The sequence below is a fragment of the Symphalangus syndactylus genome, chromosome 4 (genome assembly GCF_028878055.3).
Source record: "Symphalangus syndactylus isolate Jambi chromosome 4, NHGRI_mSymSyn1-v2.1_pri, whole genome shotgun sequence".
NCBI lineage: Eukaryota > Metazoa > Chordata > Mammalia > Primates > Hylobatidae > Symphalangus > Symphalangus syndactylus.
Window position 1 is genome coordinate 62,391,914 of NC_072426.2, and position 18,808 is coordinate 62,410,721.

Consider the following 18,808-nt stretch of genomic DNA (forward strand, 5'->3'; position numbering starts at 1 on the left):
TCTTATGGCTTATATAAAATATGTATACTCTATATGAAATACATGTAAATACATTATATATGAAATAAGTTTACAGTTAAGTTAGGAAGTGAGTATGCATACATGAGATGACATGAAACAGTTACCAGGTTATCTGACAACAAGTATAAATATTAAGCTAAATTATATATTAGTGGAGGCTATCAAATCTTTTTCCGCTTAGTAAATACACACAAGGCGAGAATTTCATGACAAATGACACAAAGCCAGAAACTAAAACATGTTGGTGATGAAAAGCTGAAGAAGATGCTAAAATAAAAAATAGCATTGGACTAAACAAGCCACGAAGGAGGCGACATGTGGGAAATCGTACTACAAATGCCAACGGTGGAAGTGACTATAATAAGAAAGTTCATAGGACTAGTATTTTGCACTGTGACATCATGAGGTGTTATTTATATTTCAAGAGTTATTATATGTCTTCTCATGATATAAGTTAAAATCACTAGCTTGTGGATGATGGGGATTTTGTCTTTTATTGTTTTATAATTTCCCAACATGGCCCTGTGTTATTTTTATAGTAAAAAGTAAATAAATAGCCCTAAAATGTCATCTTTTATAGTGAAATTTCAAATCCATTTAGATCATGAAGAATTTAAATAATTTAGTTTGAGTCTTCAAAGAGATTTAATTTTCAGAGATTATATTATAGCCTCATAATTTCCTATATTAATTCATGGCCACATTTTGAAGTTTTCACTGTTGGGAAGCTCTTCCATATGCTTTAGTTAAATCATGTGATTTAAACCAACTTTCCTTGCCTCTTATTATAGATGCAGTTTCATGCCCTGTCCTGTCATCATTTTAGAAAGAAATTCAATTGCACAATAGTAAAAATAACATCTTTATATTATAAAGCTTTATACATTTTAATACACTATAGTATGTGTATTTTATTTATTTTCACAAAATATTATAGAGTTACGTTTATTATAACTTAATGTTATCTCTCTTGGAAATTACTGAACAGAGAATTAAATCCAGCTCCTATAATTTCAAGTCCAGAAGGCTCTGTGTATGGATCTAGATTTTATGCCGTGTGAAACCTATTTGTGCAATTTTAGGGACTGTCCTTATCAAAAGTAATACGACATTAAAAATAAAAATATAGGCTCAGAAGTGAGAATTAGAATAAGTAATCACAAAAAAGTAAAAATGTGAAAAAGCCAAAATATCTAAAAAATATTTAAAAGTGTAGAATTTTAATTAACTGCTTCTTACACATCCATAAGATATTTATTTTAATTTTTTCTTAGGAAACATCCTGTGTACTATTTGATTATCTTCTCATATGACAATGATTTTGTAATTTCTTTAAATAGAAAGGTAATTCAATCTTTTTTATTGGCAATCTTTTTTTGTTGATAGATCTGAAAACTGTTAGATTCATGATTCATTTTAGTAATGTCAAATACATTTTTAGTCTTATTCTCAAATTTGGCAAAACTGTTAACTTTCTTTCATGTTTGGGCTATAATATTTCATGGCTTTTGGAGGCCATTTATGCAATAATTAAATACTCCTTGCATTAACCAGTTTTTTCTCTACTATGTCCTTATTGTAAAGGCTAATTGTGAGATTTGTAGTTATTTTTTTCATGTCAGCATTTTGTGTCCAATCAGCAAAAAAGTCTTTACTAAGATTTACTTTTCTTCATTTATTGGATTTTCAAATAATCTAAAAGTCTTTTCATTACTGCTTTTCAAAATGTATCTCTTAAGGAATTATTACTGATAGCATGGTCTAATTTTTTGTCATAATTTACTTTTCAATGTCAAGGTAAATTCCACTGCTTCCCTTGCTTTTTTATTGTTTTGTATTCTATTAATTTTCATCAGAATTTTCTTAGTTTTTTCCATAAATAAATTTAATAATGACTAAAAGTTACCCTTCATTTGTTCCAAATTGGGAGTACTGAGCTTCATGATGGTGTACTCAAGCACTGATACTATATGCATTGCTTGATCAATTAATATGTGAAGAATTTCGGTGCTGAATGTTTATTTCTTCATATTGACTTGCTAGATCTGTAGCAGTTTGCACACCTTTTATTCTGAAACCCTTAGACTTCATCAGGCCACAATGAGTCAGATATACTTAGACATGATCCAATATGTTGGCATGCAGAAAGCAGGTGATTTTACCCAGAAATTTTTCGGTGAAGCAGTACTGCTGGGCTTCTGTTCTACAAACAGGATTTCTGATCACATTCCAATATAATTCCCATAAATAAAATGTTTAGTGTGTGTATAGTTATTATGATGAACTACTGATTCTAATCCTTTCCTGATGAGAGTGAATTTATGTTTTGTCTAGGTATTGATGAGAAGCAAATCCCCCACTCATAACTATACGTGTCTGTTGATTAGAAAATTATCCAAAGGCTACATTCAAGCTTCATTCATTTTCCTTCCTTCCTTCCTTCCTTCCTTCCTTCCTTCCTTCCTTCCTTCCTTCCTTCCTCCTTCCTCCCTTCCTCCCCCCTCCTTCTCCCCCTTCCTCCGTCCCTCCTTCCTCCCCCCTCCTTCCTCCCCCTTTCCTCCCCCCCTTCCTACCCTCTCCCTCCCACTTCCCCCCTTCTTCCCTTCCCTTCCCCCCTTCTTCCCTTCCCTTCCCTTTTCCTGCTTCACTATGCACATACTTCCATTTCTAGGTCTTCAAGGACATATTCATATCATGGTATTATCTCTGGCTCTGCAAATGGTTGGTAGGAGGATTAGTAGGAACTATTCTTATGACTGACGATACCTAAACTATACACAGAAATCACTGCCAGTCCCTAAAATATATTCCAGTAAATCTAAACTAAACATTTCTCCAAATAATTTCCCCTTAGCTGGATCTCAAAAATGTATTTGGCCACTCTACTGTTAGTCAAAATTAGGAGATAAATATAGAGGGAAGTTGGAGTCGAAGGAGAGAGATTTCTTAACCAAATTAAGAAAACATATCTTACTTTAGAGTATTCTGCAAAACTATATAACCTTCAGAGTCCAGGAAGGGGTTGGTGAAAGTGAGAAATGCTTAAGTTTCAATAGCTTTGCAGTAAACATGCCTCAGTATGCAGTGGTATCATTTTAAAGACATAGATTTTGTATTTAACATGGAAATACTTGACTGTTTATTGTTAGATAAAGGAGTAAAATCAGAATTTTTACTGAGGTTATATTTAACTACAAATTTTATCTGCAATTTGTCAGCTGGTTAGCCATTTTTATGGGTGTTCTTTATGTATTCAGTTCTGTTTTGTTTCATCATGGTCGGCATGACACACACAGTTTGCTACGCATTTGGATGATCTGTTGGTTGCTAATACTTTCCAATAGTTAATGACCATGCCATGATGCTTAAAAGACCTCCCATAAAATTTTAGTAACTCATCCCTGCCCATCTTATTAAGTGTGCCAGAAGGGAATCTTACAGTTATTTGTTTTTCTTCTTTTTGTCTCTTCATTCTACTGAAGTTAGATTATTTTGCAGAGGGCAAACAAAAATGTCAGTGAGTGACCTGCCTATAGTACACATTTCTATTGGTGAGTCTTCTTTAGTGGTAAAAGTATCATATAACACATTAGTGTGCACTGAAGGTTGAACATGTTATATGTTGCAAGTCAATACATGCCCCCACTATATTTTGTGTTTTCTTTTGTCTCAAACATATGTGTTTTCTTTTGTCTCAAACATATATGTTTTCTTTTGTCTCAAACAATGCTGCATATTTTGTCAGCAAAATTCCAAAAGAACTAATCTTGCATTCTTGGTATCATTTCTTACTTATTTGTTTATTGGAGACACCAGCTGTATTACTTTTCTTAGATAGCGTAGTATATGAATAAACATATATTTTCTTGATTAAGCTTTTTATCTCAATATTTATTGCAGTCTGTGTTTGACAAGAGTACCAGTAGGTTAAAAATTCTCCTCAAAAAGCTGGTACCATGACCCTAAATTTTGCACATTTTTTTTAATGTTGGAAAAACACAAGGTTTTCCTAAGGATAGTTTATAATACTTGGTGATGATATATGACAAGGACTGGGTGTTTATATTACCTCTGTCAGGATTCCGTTAGGTCTATTAATGTGCTCACCAAACACTATAGAATTCCCTGATGAATGTACGCAGCCTTTTAACTGAGTGACCCAAGGATATGCTGTATTTTAATCTCCACCTTCTACATTCGCTTTTCCCAAACACTTTATTTGGCATTTATCACATTCAGTGCCCTCCTATTCTTTTCATCCTTCTTGTTTTATTGATGAATAATGAGAATGTTAACACTGCTTATCTTGACTTGGGCAAATGAAGAGTGACTTGCCTAAGAGCCTCTAGCCTGAATCAACTGGATGATTTCTGTGTGTTTGCTTCCAGTTTTAAGCTGTGATTGCTTACACCTAACAGTAGCTATAAAATACACATTTGTGGGGAAGGCTCTAATCTCACAGTCAACGAAAGTAATCTTATTTTGTGATATGACTATAAATGAAACCATACTTTGCAATGGCTAGTCTGATGCCTGTGTAAAACCAAAAGGGTTTAAGACAGAAGAAAATTGAAAGGAGATAGCTCAATAGGTGTTTTAACTATGCTAGCCATTTATTCCATTCAAATAACTGCTATGATGAATATTTTAAAAATATGTTCATTCTCACAATTTCAGTAGGTTAACTATCTTTGTGAAAGAATTTATTTTTTCACAGAGAGACGGATTATATGACAAAATTGGAAACGTGGAAATTGAAATCATAATGATAAGATAAACCACATAAGCATAGGAAAAAGGTGAGTTAGGGACATCTCCAAATGAGTTGTGAAAAATGTGGATGTTACAAGAAGATGCCACGTACTTACACAGAAGTGCCTGAGTTACTTAAAGGTTAATGCTAACAACATCACGTGTATGTGTACACACACATGCATACTATATGTACGTATGTATAGGTATACATAGAAACAGAATAGCATATGTGATCCTAAAGTAATTTCTATATGAAATAAACAGCCAATATTTGTTCTTTAATTCAAACCAGCCATTATGGTCTCTTAATATGCATATACGTATGGGTATATATAATATACATACGTAAGTGTATATATCATATGTTACATATATATTCAAATAGTCTTCTTTCAGCAACAAAAGCCAAATTTTTATAACATGTTGTGCTGACCAAGCATAAACTCTGGCAACTTCAGCCTTTTAACACTTTTTACGTCCAGCACGTTTCTCAAATTGCTAAATTCATGTCTTACAAGAAAAATGGATTGTTCCTGCATCTTACTTTTTTAATCTTGCTGCTTTGGTTCTTCCTGAATTATATTACAACTAAGATGCATATTTTGAGTTTTATCTTCTATTTACAAAATCAAAACTCTGTCAGTCTGCTTAGTCACATTGGATTGTGTTTTGTGATCATCAAAGATTTTACTGGAGGAGATTCAGCCACATATTCCTCTTTTCCCTTATTGCTTATAGCAGTTCACAGTAGAAGTGCTCACTGAAATGGGAAGGCATTTTTGTTTGTGAATTCATTTCCTCTTTAATACTGTGTACCTTGTACTCTGCAACTGGTTTGTGTGACATTTTTTTGCTTTACTATAATATTTTTACATGGGATAGAATACATATTTATGTATAAAGTTAAGAAACATTAAGAATAAAGAATTGAGTAAGTGAGAAGAAGCCTCACAGCTTCCAAGAGACAATAGCTAGCTTCGGGTATGCATTTTTTGAATAACATACTTGCTCCTTGTATACTCTTGAGGTCTTTCAAAGGATACCACTATAAGTAAGCAGAAGTTAGTACAACACAACTTGGGCACTATTTGTTTGTTAAAGTGGTACAATGTGTAGGGTTGGGGAGAAAATCAGTCCTCCTCCAGAAATGAAACTTTCTTATTATCTCTGGAAGCTCTGGCTCTGGCCTATGAGATTGATTTTAATCAAAGGATCTGTGTCTATCTGACATAAAGATGTCTGTAAGTGCATGAGCCCTTCTTCAATATGCAAAATCTTGAGATGCTGTGTTCTTACCTTTAGATGCAATAAAAAGTGTTTTGAGTTTAAAACAATAGAAATATCATTTCATAAAACCTTTGTGATTCTTTTAAACAAAGTTTAGTTCTTTTAAATTTTATTTCAATTAATGTTTTTGCAAAATTGCAAAGTAATTTTGGTACTTCTGTGGAGGCAATTGAATTGTCTTTAATTACATGAATTTCTTAAACTGCTTTTAAGTAACTGTTTTTAAAAGGTTTAAAATTTTTTATATGTACCTTCTGAGCCTTGGTCAATGTTCTAAATTGAGCTTGGGCTCAAAATTAGGATTTGTACCGTGAAAACATATGCAATCAAAATACATGGGTTGGAGTCTAGGGTTTATGACTTCCTAGCTGTTTGACTTCAGTGAGGAGTTAATTGGCTCCCTGAACTTGAGTTTTTCTCAAGTTGAAAATAGATATAATAGTGTGTGATTCACAGGATGTGTGAGAAAATCAAATGATATGTATCTATTATATATGTAACATTTGTGTTTTTCTATAGTCATATGATATTTAAGGCATCATCATTATTGTCAATAATTAGCTAATAACCCACATCTGGCATCTATCTCCTGTCTCTAAGAAAGTGAATATATGTAATTGTGTGAGCAAATATCCTCCTGGACCCTGTATAAAAGAGACTGATAACACAATGGGGAGATGTGATTATTATAGTCCAAGGAGCACCTCACATATATTAGTGCTCACAGCTGCTGAAGAAAACAGTACTAGCAGTACTAGCACTGACAGAGATGAAGCTAAAGCTGTTATTTTAAGGGATTAAACATAGAACGGAGGTACTATGCATTTACCTCAGAAAGGGCATGCCTGCTGGAGAGGTCACAACAATCACAAATCTGGTTTTATTTTATCAGTTTATGTTGAAAATTATTATTAGTGCTAATAGGTCCATAAAAATTGTTCAAAATATTTCAAAGAGAGCGAGTGCAGCTGTTTGGCAAGCCTTAGGTATTGATAATAAATATGCCTGACAGTGACTTACATAAAACAGCAGTACTGCATTGAGCTTAAGCAGCCCACCTTACTATGTCAAAGCTGTAAATTCTGAACTTGAGTTTTTCTCAAGTTGAAAATAGATATAATAGTGTGTGATTCACAAGATGTGTGAGAAAATAAAATGATACGTATCTATTATATATGTAACATTTGTGTTTTTCTATAGTCGTATGATAATTAAGGCATCATCATTATTGTCAATAATTAGGTAATAACCCACATCTGGCTTCTATCTCCTGTCTCTAAGAAAGTGAATCTATGTAAGTCATAGATTTCATCCTGGAAGTCATGTTATGTAACATCACGTGAAATCAAACACCAGCCACTTTTGAAAGTAATAAACTTAAAGGGTAAGTAGGTTACTTTTCTCACCTTTGTATCTCTCAACCTAGAGCTTGTGTGATAATCTAAAATACAGAGACAGTTTGGCAGAATCTTTAAAATCAAATTATAATTTCAGAACAGAAACTATATAATTAATCCTATAAGTAGTACAACTTCTTGGATAACTTTGAAATATCTTTCACTTCAAAAAAATAAAAAGAATATGACAAAAGAAAAAACACAGGAAAAAAGTTTCATTTATTTATATAATTATGTACAGGATGATAAAATATTTCATTGAATGTTACAACTGAGGTAAAATATACACATTTAATGTATGAAAATTTTCTTAAGGTATGTCTGTAAAAATGATAAAATATGTTAAAACTTTTAAGTTAATTCTATCATAGAGTGATTTAAATCTATTTATAAATTTGACAAATTGTCTACTAACATTTGCTTCTTGCTTCTGATGTCCTTTACAGATCCTCATTAATTATAAGACTTTACACAAACAGATTCCTTTGGAAGGGATGGTGGTTTTTTTTCTTTCCACAGTATAGTATAGTATCTTTAGAGCTTGTTAGTCCATCATTTCTTCTCCCCTCCGTGCTTATCCAAAGTTAAGCAAATACACTATAAGAAAAACAAGCAAAACTGTATTCCAAAAAACATTTTTGCTGATATTTATTTATATCAATAATTGCACTATTAAACAAAATTTCTGTACAAATCATTGCCTTTGGAGCTACAAGAAACGTAAATATAGACGACAATGAGCTTTATCTAGTAGAGGGATGTCACAAATATTTGGTTAAGGACAACTCTCATCTTCTGGATGCTTATACATAGAGGGTAATTTGAAAGCTTTAGGCATGAAAAGCTTTGACACCTTTTATTTGTCTGAATATTTTAGCATGGCTCAAATGGAAATCCCCATGTGTTCTAGAATGGTGATCTCCAACCTTTTTGGCACTAGGGACCGGTTTCGTGGAAGACAGTTTTTCAACAGACAGGAGTTGGGGATGGGAAGGGATGGTTTGGGATGAAACTGTTCCACCTCAGATTATCAGGCATTAGTTAGGTTCTCATAAGGAGCATGCAACCTAGATCGTTCCTATGAAAATCTATTGCCACTGCTGATCTGACAGGAGGTGGAGCTCAGGTGGTAATGCTTGTTCACCCATCAATCACCTTCTGCTGTCTGGCCCTGTTCCTAACAGGTTACAGACCAGCCCAGGGGGTTGGAGATCCCTGTCCTAGAATACTTTTCAAAAACTTTCATGTGATAAATGGCAAAAGAAAGGCACAAAGTTTGCGAGAGCTCAGAGAATCCAAAGATCACACTTTGTGGTTGATGGGGAGGGACTTAGAAATACCTCATGGCTAGACGCTGACCTGCAGACTTCTCCATTTTACCTACTTGATGCCTTCAATTGAATGTCCATTAGTAATTTCTAATATGTTTAAAATGGAAGTCTTAGATTTTTCTCTCAAATAGTTTTCCATCTGATGATAAATGGTACCAGTGTCTTCCTAGTTGTTGAAGCCCTAAACATAGGCAATATCCTTTACTTTTCCCTTCCCCTCTCTCCGAATTTTCACATCACCCATATCATCCAAGTCACTCCGGTTTTCATTGTCTTCACTGCTACCCCTTATCCACACCAACATCATCTCACTACCAGAGCACATACAGTCACTCACATGCTTAACATCCTTTTCTCTCACAATGCCCTTTCCTGGGCTAACTGCATGGATAGTCCTTTTTCATCCTTTAGCTGAAATGCCATCTGAAGAGAGAAGTTTTTTGCCTAGTCACTCTCTCCCTGACACTCCTCTATATCCTTTTTTATAGCATTGCTTGAAACCTGTATTATATAATGCATCTGGTTTGACACTGGACTAACAACTCCACTGAGAGTAAAGAGCTTGCCTTCCTTTTTTACCATTTGATATGGTTTGGCTCTATATACCCACCCAAATCTCATCTTGTAGCTCCCATAATACCCACATGTTGTGGGAGGGACCTGGTGGGAGATGATTGAATCATGGGGGTGTGTCTTTCTCGTGCTGTTTTCATGATAGTGAATGGGTCTCACGAGATCTTACAGTTTTAAAAATGGGCGTTTCTCTGCACAAGTTCTCTTTTTGCCTGCTGCCATCCACGTAAGACATGACTTGCTCCTCCTTGCCTTCCATCATGATTGTGAGTCCAGTGAAACCTCTTTCTTTTATAAATTTCCCAGTCTGGGGTATGTCTTTATCAGCAGTGTGAAAATGGACTAATACACCATTGTATGTCTAGTGACTGAATGTTGGGCATATGTTAGGTGCTGAATAATTATTGAGTGATAGAATACCTGTACATGTTTTGGGGGTTCTGGTGTTTCTAAAGGAAAACTACAGCACAGAGCACGTCATGAATATGTAAAAAGGAGGCCTCTTCAATTCATAAAGTATATGAAGAGACAGTAGAGCACAGTGGCAAAACTTACCATCTGAGGAGCCAGAGTTTCTAGGGTGGAATCCTAACTCTGCTTCTTCCTTGTCATGTGGCCTTGAAACATCACTTTATCTTTCCCTGCCTCATTTTCTTCATATGTAGAATGGAAACCATAATTTTAATATTTCATAACGTTTTTATGAAGGTTAAATATGCATAAAGCACTCAAAATTGTACCTCATTTTTATTAAATATTAGTCTTGTTTCACATTTAGCCACAGGCAAAAGTTCATGTGTTTTGTCCTGTGCACCTGTAAAATACCCCAACTTACAGAATAAAATAATGGAGAAAAATATAACTTGGCCAAGTTTGGTATCTTAAAGAATTTCTTTCAGTTGACAATACAGTAGTCTTTTTGGTAAACTTTGTTGTCAGTGTTAATGTTGTTTATAAGTAACCAGTTTTATAGGGTTTCATCCTCATCCTTCCAACTGCCTTCCCCAAGGGAAGATGCAGGTCTGGTATCTGTGATAAAAGAGAGAGAAGAAGAAATCTTAGACTGGCCAGGCCAATCAGGAGTCCTTAAGCCAAAGATGCCCATTGAAAGAGTCCTGAATTTCACCAGAAAGTCCACTTTTGTGCCTCCACTATTGTTAGTCATTTGCTAGAAGTAGCCTGTAGGAAGTGTGGCCTCCATGGAAACACAGGGGTGGATCCAGGGGCAAACCCAGCAGTGGAGGCTCTCCATCCACTACGCTCCACACTGCAGGAGATCTGAGTGGTGCACTTTCATGACTGCCACACTAAAAAATACACATCTCTGACTTCTTCCCCTCATAACCATAGTCAAATTATTTCAGCTGAGTGAGGCAGAAGATGGCTAAGGCTTGGGAATGATTGCAAAACTTAGTGCTATGCCAAAATCTGGCAGGTGAGGGTATGCACAGGGCTTTGTCTCCCTGTAAGCTGCACGTGGTGACTTGAGGTAGCACAAAGGCTTGAGAGAGCACCAGAACACTGATGCTTTTAAGCAGAGCATTGCCTATGTGATCTTTGAAATGCTAGTGGAAGGCTTGTCCCTGTACTCATGGAAGGTCCTGTTAGGACCTGGGAGACACTACTGCCTATAAATGAAGAGTAGAGAATATGAACTAATTAGCTGATACTGTTCTTATCCAGGGACTGGGAGAGGGCTAATTGTCTTCAGTTTGTTTTTTTTTTCCTTCTTGGTGTTTTAGCATAAAACTGATGGCATGCAAATCATCAAACTTCTGGCTAATGGAGGCCAAGACAACAACATGTCCCATTAATAATATATTTATTGTGACCTAAAGTACTGTAACAGCTTATTCTTGGCTTCCCTGATAGACATTCTCATGAACAGACAGCTCTTGGAGAAGGCTATGTCAGGTGATTCTGCAGTGAAGGGGAGATAGAAATTTTGGATTCCTTCTGTGCTATATAAAAGATCAAGGAAACTTGATAGTGACTCAGATCTGTTCTGTCTAACCACAGCCATTTAAACTTTACTGTAAGTTTCCAAACAGAAAACGCAATTCACCTAGAAGTGCACTTTATGGGTGCTCAGCATGCAGAGAAAGAATAAGAAAAATCTTTAGAAGAAAACCAGGAAGGCCTTATTTTCTCTGTGGTAACAACATTCAGTGCCAGAAAACGGGTAGAGATAGATAATTTTGACAGCAACAACAGAAAAAAAATAAGAGAATCTGTGAAGATTTGAATGCAGCATTAAAAAAGACCAGGAATTAGAGTTAAAAATTTGTTTTTAAATTGTAAATTTCAGTAGATACATTCAGGGATGATTAATCACTCTTGAGCTTCCTTTCTTAAATGATTAGGTTTTGCCACTGAGTCTTTTGAAGTTTTATCCATAGATTTATGGCTGCTGCATTTCCTGAGTTTTTTCATGTTTAAAAATATCTGTCTGTTGCCTTTTTACTTGAATAACTTCTTGGCTGGGCATTATATTCTTGCATCACATTTGTCAACATTGTGCAACTGTTTTCTGGCACTGCCTAGTTCTGTGGAGTAGCCTGAGATGTGCTTGATTTTTCCATCCACGTAGGTGAACTGCTTTATCTAGATGCCTGAGTAATCCTTTATCCTTGAAGTTTTATGGCCAACCTAGGACCGAATATTCTGCTTCAGTTTTTTCAATGTGCTCTTTAATTGCAAATTCAGTTTTTTATTTCAAGTAACTTCGTGCAAAGAACATTACAGAGATATGATCTATTTGTTGGGATTTCTATTCCATCTCATTCCATCTCATTTTGATCTATCTTTTATGTATATTTTCTTCTCTTTAGTTTCTTTAAGATTTTGGTCTTCCCCATCTGCATTTATGTTGAACATCTTAAACCTTTTATTTATGCCCATTAACTTTTGAGCAACATCTATTTTGGTCATTTCTTATTCTACAACAAACTTTTGTCTTCAGTTTGGTTTTTTTTTCAATATTAAATATCTCTCTCCAGCCTATTCAGGGTTTTAATATCTCAACTCTGAGATCCTACTTGACTTATTTCATATTTTTACTATGTGTTTTATAGTATAAAGAAGTTGTGAGTAATAATCTTCTGTTCTTTGATTTACATTTTTTTCTAAGTTAGGTTCTTTATCTTTGAATGATCTTGATCTTTTCCTTGTACTAAAGAGAAGTGAAAAACATTGCTGGAGGGAAACTGGAAAGTAAACCATAAGAGATAACTCTTTCTGATTAAAATGAAGGCTCTGGGGCTAATATCTACTTAAATGTTATGAGACCTGTCTTAGTCCCTTTGAGCTTCTGTAACAAAATACCCTAGACTAGGTAATTCATAAACAACAGAAATTTACTGCTTACAATTTTGGAGGCTAGGAAGTTTAAGATCAAGATATCAGCATATTTGGTATCTAGTGAGGGTCTACTCTCTGCTCCAAAGATGGCACTATGCATATTATCGACGGGATTTTTAAAAGGCTAATGAAATTAACCAGAAAATTGTGAATAGACATATAATATATTTTAAAGTGATAAAATGAGAACCGAATAAATCAAAGAACAAAATTTCTATTGAGTAGAAAACAATGTCATAATTATTACCTCCATAATTAACATAGACATAAATGCAATTGAATTAGAATCAGGATGGTTATTTTGTTTGGAATTGGCCAAAATAATATTGAATTTACAGATAGGATTAGATATATGAAATTAGCTAAAAGTTATTTAAAAATTGATAAGGAACTTATTTTAAAGGAATTAAAATATAACAAAGCTAGTATGATTGTTCTAGTATAGTATTGGAATAAAATCAGATGAACAAAAATTTGATATCTTATTATATATAAAAACTTATAATAAATGTATTTTTTGAATTCAGTGGTTTATTGAATCAGTTTAATTATGGTGTATTTAATAGTGCCTATACAACTGGTCCTCCATCTGGAAGAAAATAAAATGGAGGACCTATATGATATGATATATACAAAAATAAATTCCTAATGGATTAAAGTATTTATGTAAAAATTAAACAAGAAACAAAGTGAGTATTTATATTATCCAGGTGCTTTAAAGACTTAAAACAGGTAATCTGAAATTAATGAAAAAAAATTTGCATTCATACTTCTTTGAATTTATGGAAAAATATAACCTCAAAAGATGTTCTATAAAATGAAAAATAACTTCTGAATTCATGATGGATAAGGATTTAATGTCAAGATTTTCAAAAGCTCTTCAACTTGAAAATTAACAAATTTATATCTCTATACTAAAATGGACAAAAATGTTATTTTGTTGTTAGTTGATGGGCAAATCCAGATGGCTAACGAATGTATGAAAATATGTCAAGCTTCATCACTCTTCACAGAATTTTATTTTGAATTCTTCTAATGAGGTTTCTTATGATATCCATAATTTCCAACATTGCCCATAAAATATCTAGAAACAAAGGTTATTGTTTTCTATCAATAGTATGGTACACTGATAGAAAAAAAAAATCCAAACACTGGGTTTGAGTTTTTTTAGACAAATTCTCCACATTGATCAATTTGCTATAGTTTTATTCAAACTTTTAGGACATAGATCGTGTATTTCTAGTGAAGCTCTTCATGCCACATCAAAACTCCTATCGGGACTGGAGTGACCAGTCCTTTGTGGTAAAAACCATTTTTTTCTTATTTTGTTGCATTTTATTGTTGGTATTTTTCTTATAAAATTTGATTTACCTGTTCTTTGTCTTCTTCATGAGTTTTGCTTCACTTTTTTACCTAAAGCAGTAATCCTAAGAAATAATTCAAGAGCGTATGGAAGAGGACAGAAGGATGCAGAATAAGAGGAACTTGCTCTTTGGGTCTGTCACTGCTCTTTGCGCCTGAGCAAGGCTCTTAGTGCCTTTCTGCTGTGAAGCCTCGGTCTGATGAAAGGCTGTGTGAGGGTTGTGAGGGTCCACTGTTTGCACTACAGTGGTCTTCAGTGAAGCGAACCCTTAATCTACTGACAAGGGAAATGGAGTGCAGAGGTAGTCTGAGAACTCAGATTTCCCAGTTTCAGCACAGTGATTTTTTTCTATACTAGCAATATCTAAGTATATATTTTCTCTTTTTTTCCTACTAGCAGTCTATTTATATCACTACAGATTATCTTAAAAAATAAATAGGAATTTCGGAAAAAAATTTCATGTTACATGATAAGAAACAATTTTAAGTAAACAAAAATCTTTTGGTCAGTGCATTATTAAAGATTTTATTATAGGGCTTATTTATAATTCAATTTTTAATAGTGTTTATTATATGAAATATGTTTTTATTTAACAAATTAAAAAGCATTAAACTTTAAATAAATTATGTAAGTAAAATATGATTGCTAACTAATAAATTTGAAAATAACCTAATATTTTACATTTGGTTTGGGATCATTTAAAAATAAAACATTTACATAAAATTTAAGTATGTTATATAGAATCGAAATAGAAAAAATTCTTAGTGGAAAGATATTAGTCTATTTGTACTTTTTGCTTAACAAAACAGTTAAATTATTTCTATAATTTTTTTCTACTTGATAAGATAAAACATTTAGGTTTCTTTTTTGTAAGCTTTTCTCTAATTACATGACATTACTGATGGGGTAAATTTTTTTTTCTCATAATTGGAAATAGTTGTCAAAAATATTTTAAACGGTGAATTTATTTTATAAAAGTGGCATTATTATGTATAATATAGTATTGTTGATTATAGGAAACTAGTAAAGGTTATTCTGAAGTGAATTTGCAGTGTCATCACCTCAGGTTCTGTGTCAGAATTTTCCATTGGTTCTCTTACATTTCTTAGCCTTTTTGTAGTTAGGGAAGACATGAAACTAATTTTTGCCAGTGGACATTTTGTGAGGAGAAATGACACATGCCATTCTGGCCCAAAGCTGTGAAAAGTCCATCGTCCAGTCTTTTCTCTTCCCTTGCCGTGGTTACCAAGAAGGCCACATCTCTAGATGGTATAGTTACAAGATGCTAACACCATCATCTCCACTATCTTGGTCCTTGAGTGACTGCATTTAATGGAGTACCTCTGTCCCCTGCAACCCCACCAATCTCACATTGGATATAACCTGTAAATAAGAAAGACAAATTATTTCTGAGAATTTGGGATTGTTTGTTGCTATAGCATAACTTAGCCAACCTAAACAAATATAAGCTCTTTATTACTTTATAATCATGTTCAAATAAAGGCCCAATATGGATACAAAAAATCATTTATAGTGTAATAGTGAAAAACATCGCAGTGGTGACTGTTGCTCAGTTGAGTGACTAAGACATTGAATGAATGAGGCTAAACATACTCGTTTGATCTTCATTTACCCCCATACTTAGTGTGCCTGAGAAAATTTCACGTTCTAACTTATTAAGATGGAAATTGAGAAAACATGATATTTACCACTTTTAATGCCATGAATCTTTGAAACAACTTAAGGTTCTATAAAAAATGCTCAGAAGACAATTACAAAAATTCAGCTTCAAGGGCATTTTTGAATCAGTAGTGCTATTGGACTATGTGTATAGCATCTCAATAGTTGTAAAGGGGAAAATATATGTTATATAAGTAGATCAAAGTTAGTTTCATGACTTGTTGCATCTCATATTTATGTCTTAAGTTCAAAAGGATTACTTAATTTTGGTGCATTATCAAAAATATAATATCCACTTTGATAATATACAAGGACACTGTATTTGTTCAGTCACCTCAAACTAACTTAAAAATTAAATGTAGCAAAATTACATGAAAGTGCCAAGCTTCTGGAAAAGCATGGATGTATCTCAGCCTCAGAAATTAATAAAACAGAATATAATTTGAATGCTGACAAAACTGTCTCTCTGTGTTTCTCTTAGTGCCCATTTTCTTTTTTCTTATTGTAGATTTATTGTTTTTTCCACATAGCAAACAAAAACAAAAAACACAGGAAACAAAAGTCTGGATTTTACATTGATTTGCCTTAAGTGACTAAGGATAAACTGAGCCAATTCTCTTGGTCTTGTATTCAGAAATCCCAGGAAAGGGGCTAATTTGCCCAGCTTGGGACAGGAACTTCTCCCCTGTCCTATCAATTGAAGTTCTTCAGATTGATTTGCCCATATGTCTTGTGGGTTTTGGTTGTCTGCTCATGTTTGAAAATGATGGACAAACTAATTATTTCTGCTAGCTCTTGTGAATTTTCTCCAGATGGGCTCTTCCATGATTGAGAAGTTTGGGGACAAGGGTATAATTGGCTGGCTGACAGGCTTCACTGTGTGATACAGGGTGGGGAACAAAGGAGTTGATTGAAGGACCCATAAAAAGGAGAATTGTTAAAGTTTGCGTTGAGACTCCAACATTCCCACTTAGATCTGCCCACGCAGATTAATCACTTTTTCATCTCTTCTCTTCTCTTCTCTTCTCCCCTCCCCTCCCCTCCCCTCCCCTCCCTTCCCCTCCCTTCCCCTCCCCTCCCCTCCCCTCCCCTCCCCTCCCCTCCCCTCCCCTCCCCTCCCCTCCCCTCCCCTCCCCTCCCCTCCCCTTCTCTTCTCTTCTCTTCTCTTCTCTTCTCTTCTCTTCTCTTCTCTTCTCTTCTCTTCTCTTCTCTTCTTTTCTCCTCTCCTCTTCTTCTTTTCTTTTCTTTTCTTTTCTTTTCTTTTCTTTTCTTTTCTTTTCTTTTCTTTTCTTTCTTTTTTGGTTAATAAAAGCTATATGAGAGGGGATGGGCAAAAAGGCCAATTGGTACAACTATTTCATAAGTAGAGCTTCCTTGAGCCTCATGTTCCAGCCGTAATTCTTACACATGATTTTTTGTTCCTTCTTTCTCTTTCTTTTTTTTTTTTTTTCTCCTGCAAAATGGAGTCCTGGGCCTGTCCAAGATTTTTCTTGAAAGAGTAACTTAAAACATATCTACTGTCCATAATTTTCATCTAGGGTTGATTCAAAATATTTAAAACCCATAGAGCATAGGGAAACTTAGGCAAGGAACTGATATCAGTAGGAAACAACTGTAACTGACTAAATAACAGCCTATGTCCTTACTGATGTGAAGGAGACTTGGAAGAGAGGAAGTAGGGGAAAGGTATGCTAATTTAGCTTTTGAATCATGTGTATATTATTTTTAAGTCACCTTCTTCATATTTGCATTGTGAGGCAAAAACAAAAGAAAACAAAACCAACCCCTGTACAATTAAAATTAGAGATGGAATTATAACAGCAAGCTTCTGGCCCTTGGTCCTATTTTCACATTAGTCCTTTCTAAATTTTTATTTTTATTTTATTTATTTATTTATTTTTGAGATGGAGTCTCGCTCTGTCGCCCAGGCTGGAGTGCAGTGGCAAGATCTTGGCTCACTGCAACTTCCGCCTCCCTGGGAGGCGATTCTCCTGCCTCAGCCTCCCTAGTAGCTGGGATTACAGGTGCTCACCCCCATGCTTGGCTAATTTTTGTATTTTTAGTAGAGATGGGGTTTTGCCATCATGTTGGCCAGGTTGGTCTCAATCTCCTGACCTCAGATGATCTGCCTGCCTCAGCCTCCCAAAGTGCTGGGATTACAGGTGTGAGCCACCATGCCTGGCTGCCTTTTCTAAGCTTTTTAATCAGATGTAGCTGATGGAAAAAATATAGTTTGGACTAAAGTGGCTTTCATAAAATTACAATGTAGACATGGCTAAAACTGAGGGAGGTCATTCGTTACATGATGCACTGCAAGTTGTGAAGCTCATTTTTTTCATAAAAGTACATTTTAAAGGGAAATTAGTACGTATGTTTTAGATTCATTTAAATCACTAAAGTAGTTTCATTTAAGCTCTTAGACGCTACACACATATTTACTTCGCCTCTTTCACTCTCTCTTAAGAGCTAGCAAATGTCTTTATACAAAGGGTTCATTCACATCCAGGGAACAATTCCAAACATATACGATTGGGCTATGACACAAACCAAAAGTAACTTCTTTTTTCCTTTGTATTGTATTTTACCAAAATAGAATCAATTTTTTCTTTGTGTTGTGATGCTTTTCTTCCTTCAGTTTATATTCTTGCTCACTGTAAGGTTATAGTTTTAAAATATAAGATAATTCAGGTGCCAAATTATGTAATTAATTGAATGACTTAGCTTAAATACATTCTTTTTTAGAATAAATTAATACTGTCTTGACTTGCCTATGGAAGAACACACAGTGATGATTATAGAGAACTAAAGGAGAAGTAGTAACTCATTTGACTTTTAAAAACTATCTTCAACAAATGTTGAACATTTCTTGCTACTCTACATGCTACTAGTGATGTGGCAAAGAAATCAGTGAATTTACTCTTTCCCTCAAGAATTAGTTTTGATTAAATTGTCCTCAGCTTTTATGCCTTTTGGCCTATTTTTTTATACTCATTGTCTCATTTAAAGATGTCTTTTAGGCCGGGCGCGGTGGCTCACGCTTG

The 18,808-nt window shown here is 34.4% G+C and overlaps 1 long non-coding RNA gene across 1 annotated transcript in view; it reads left to right on the forward strand.

The window, feature by feature from the left end:
• Positions 1-7,375: 7,375 nt before the first annotated feature.
• Positions 7,376-18,808, forward strand: part of LOC134736397 (uncharacterized) — a 77,175-nt gene continuing 65,742 nt past the window's right edge. Inside the window, exon 1 of the long non-coding RNA XR_010120397.1 lies at positions 7,376-7,447. This is a non-coding gene — a long non-coding RNA (uncharacterized lncRNA). The remainder of the gene's footprint in view (positions 7,448-18,808) is intronic.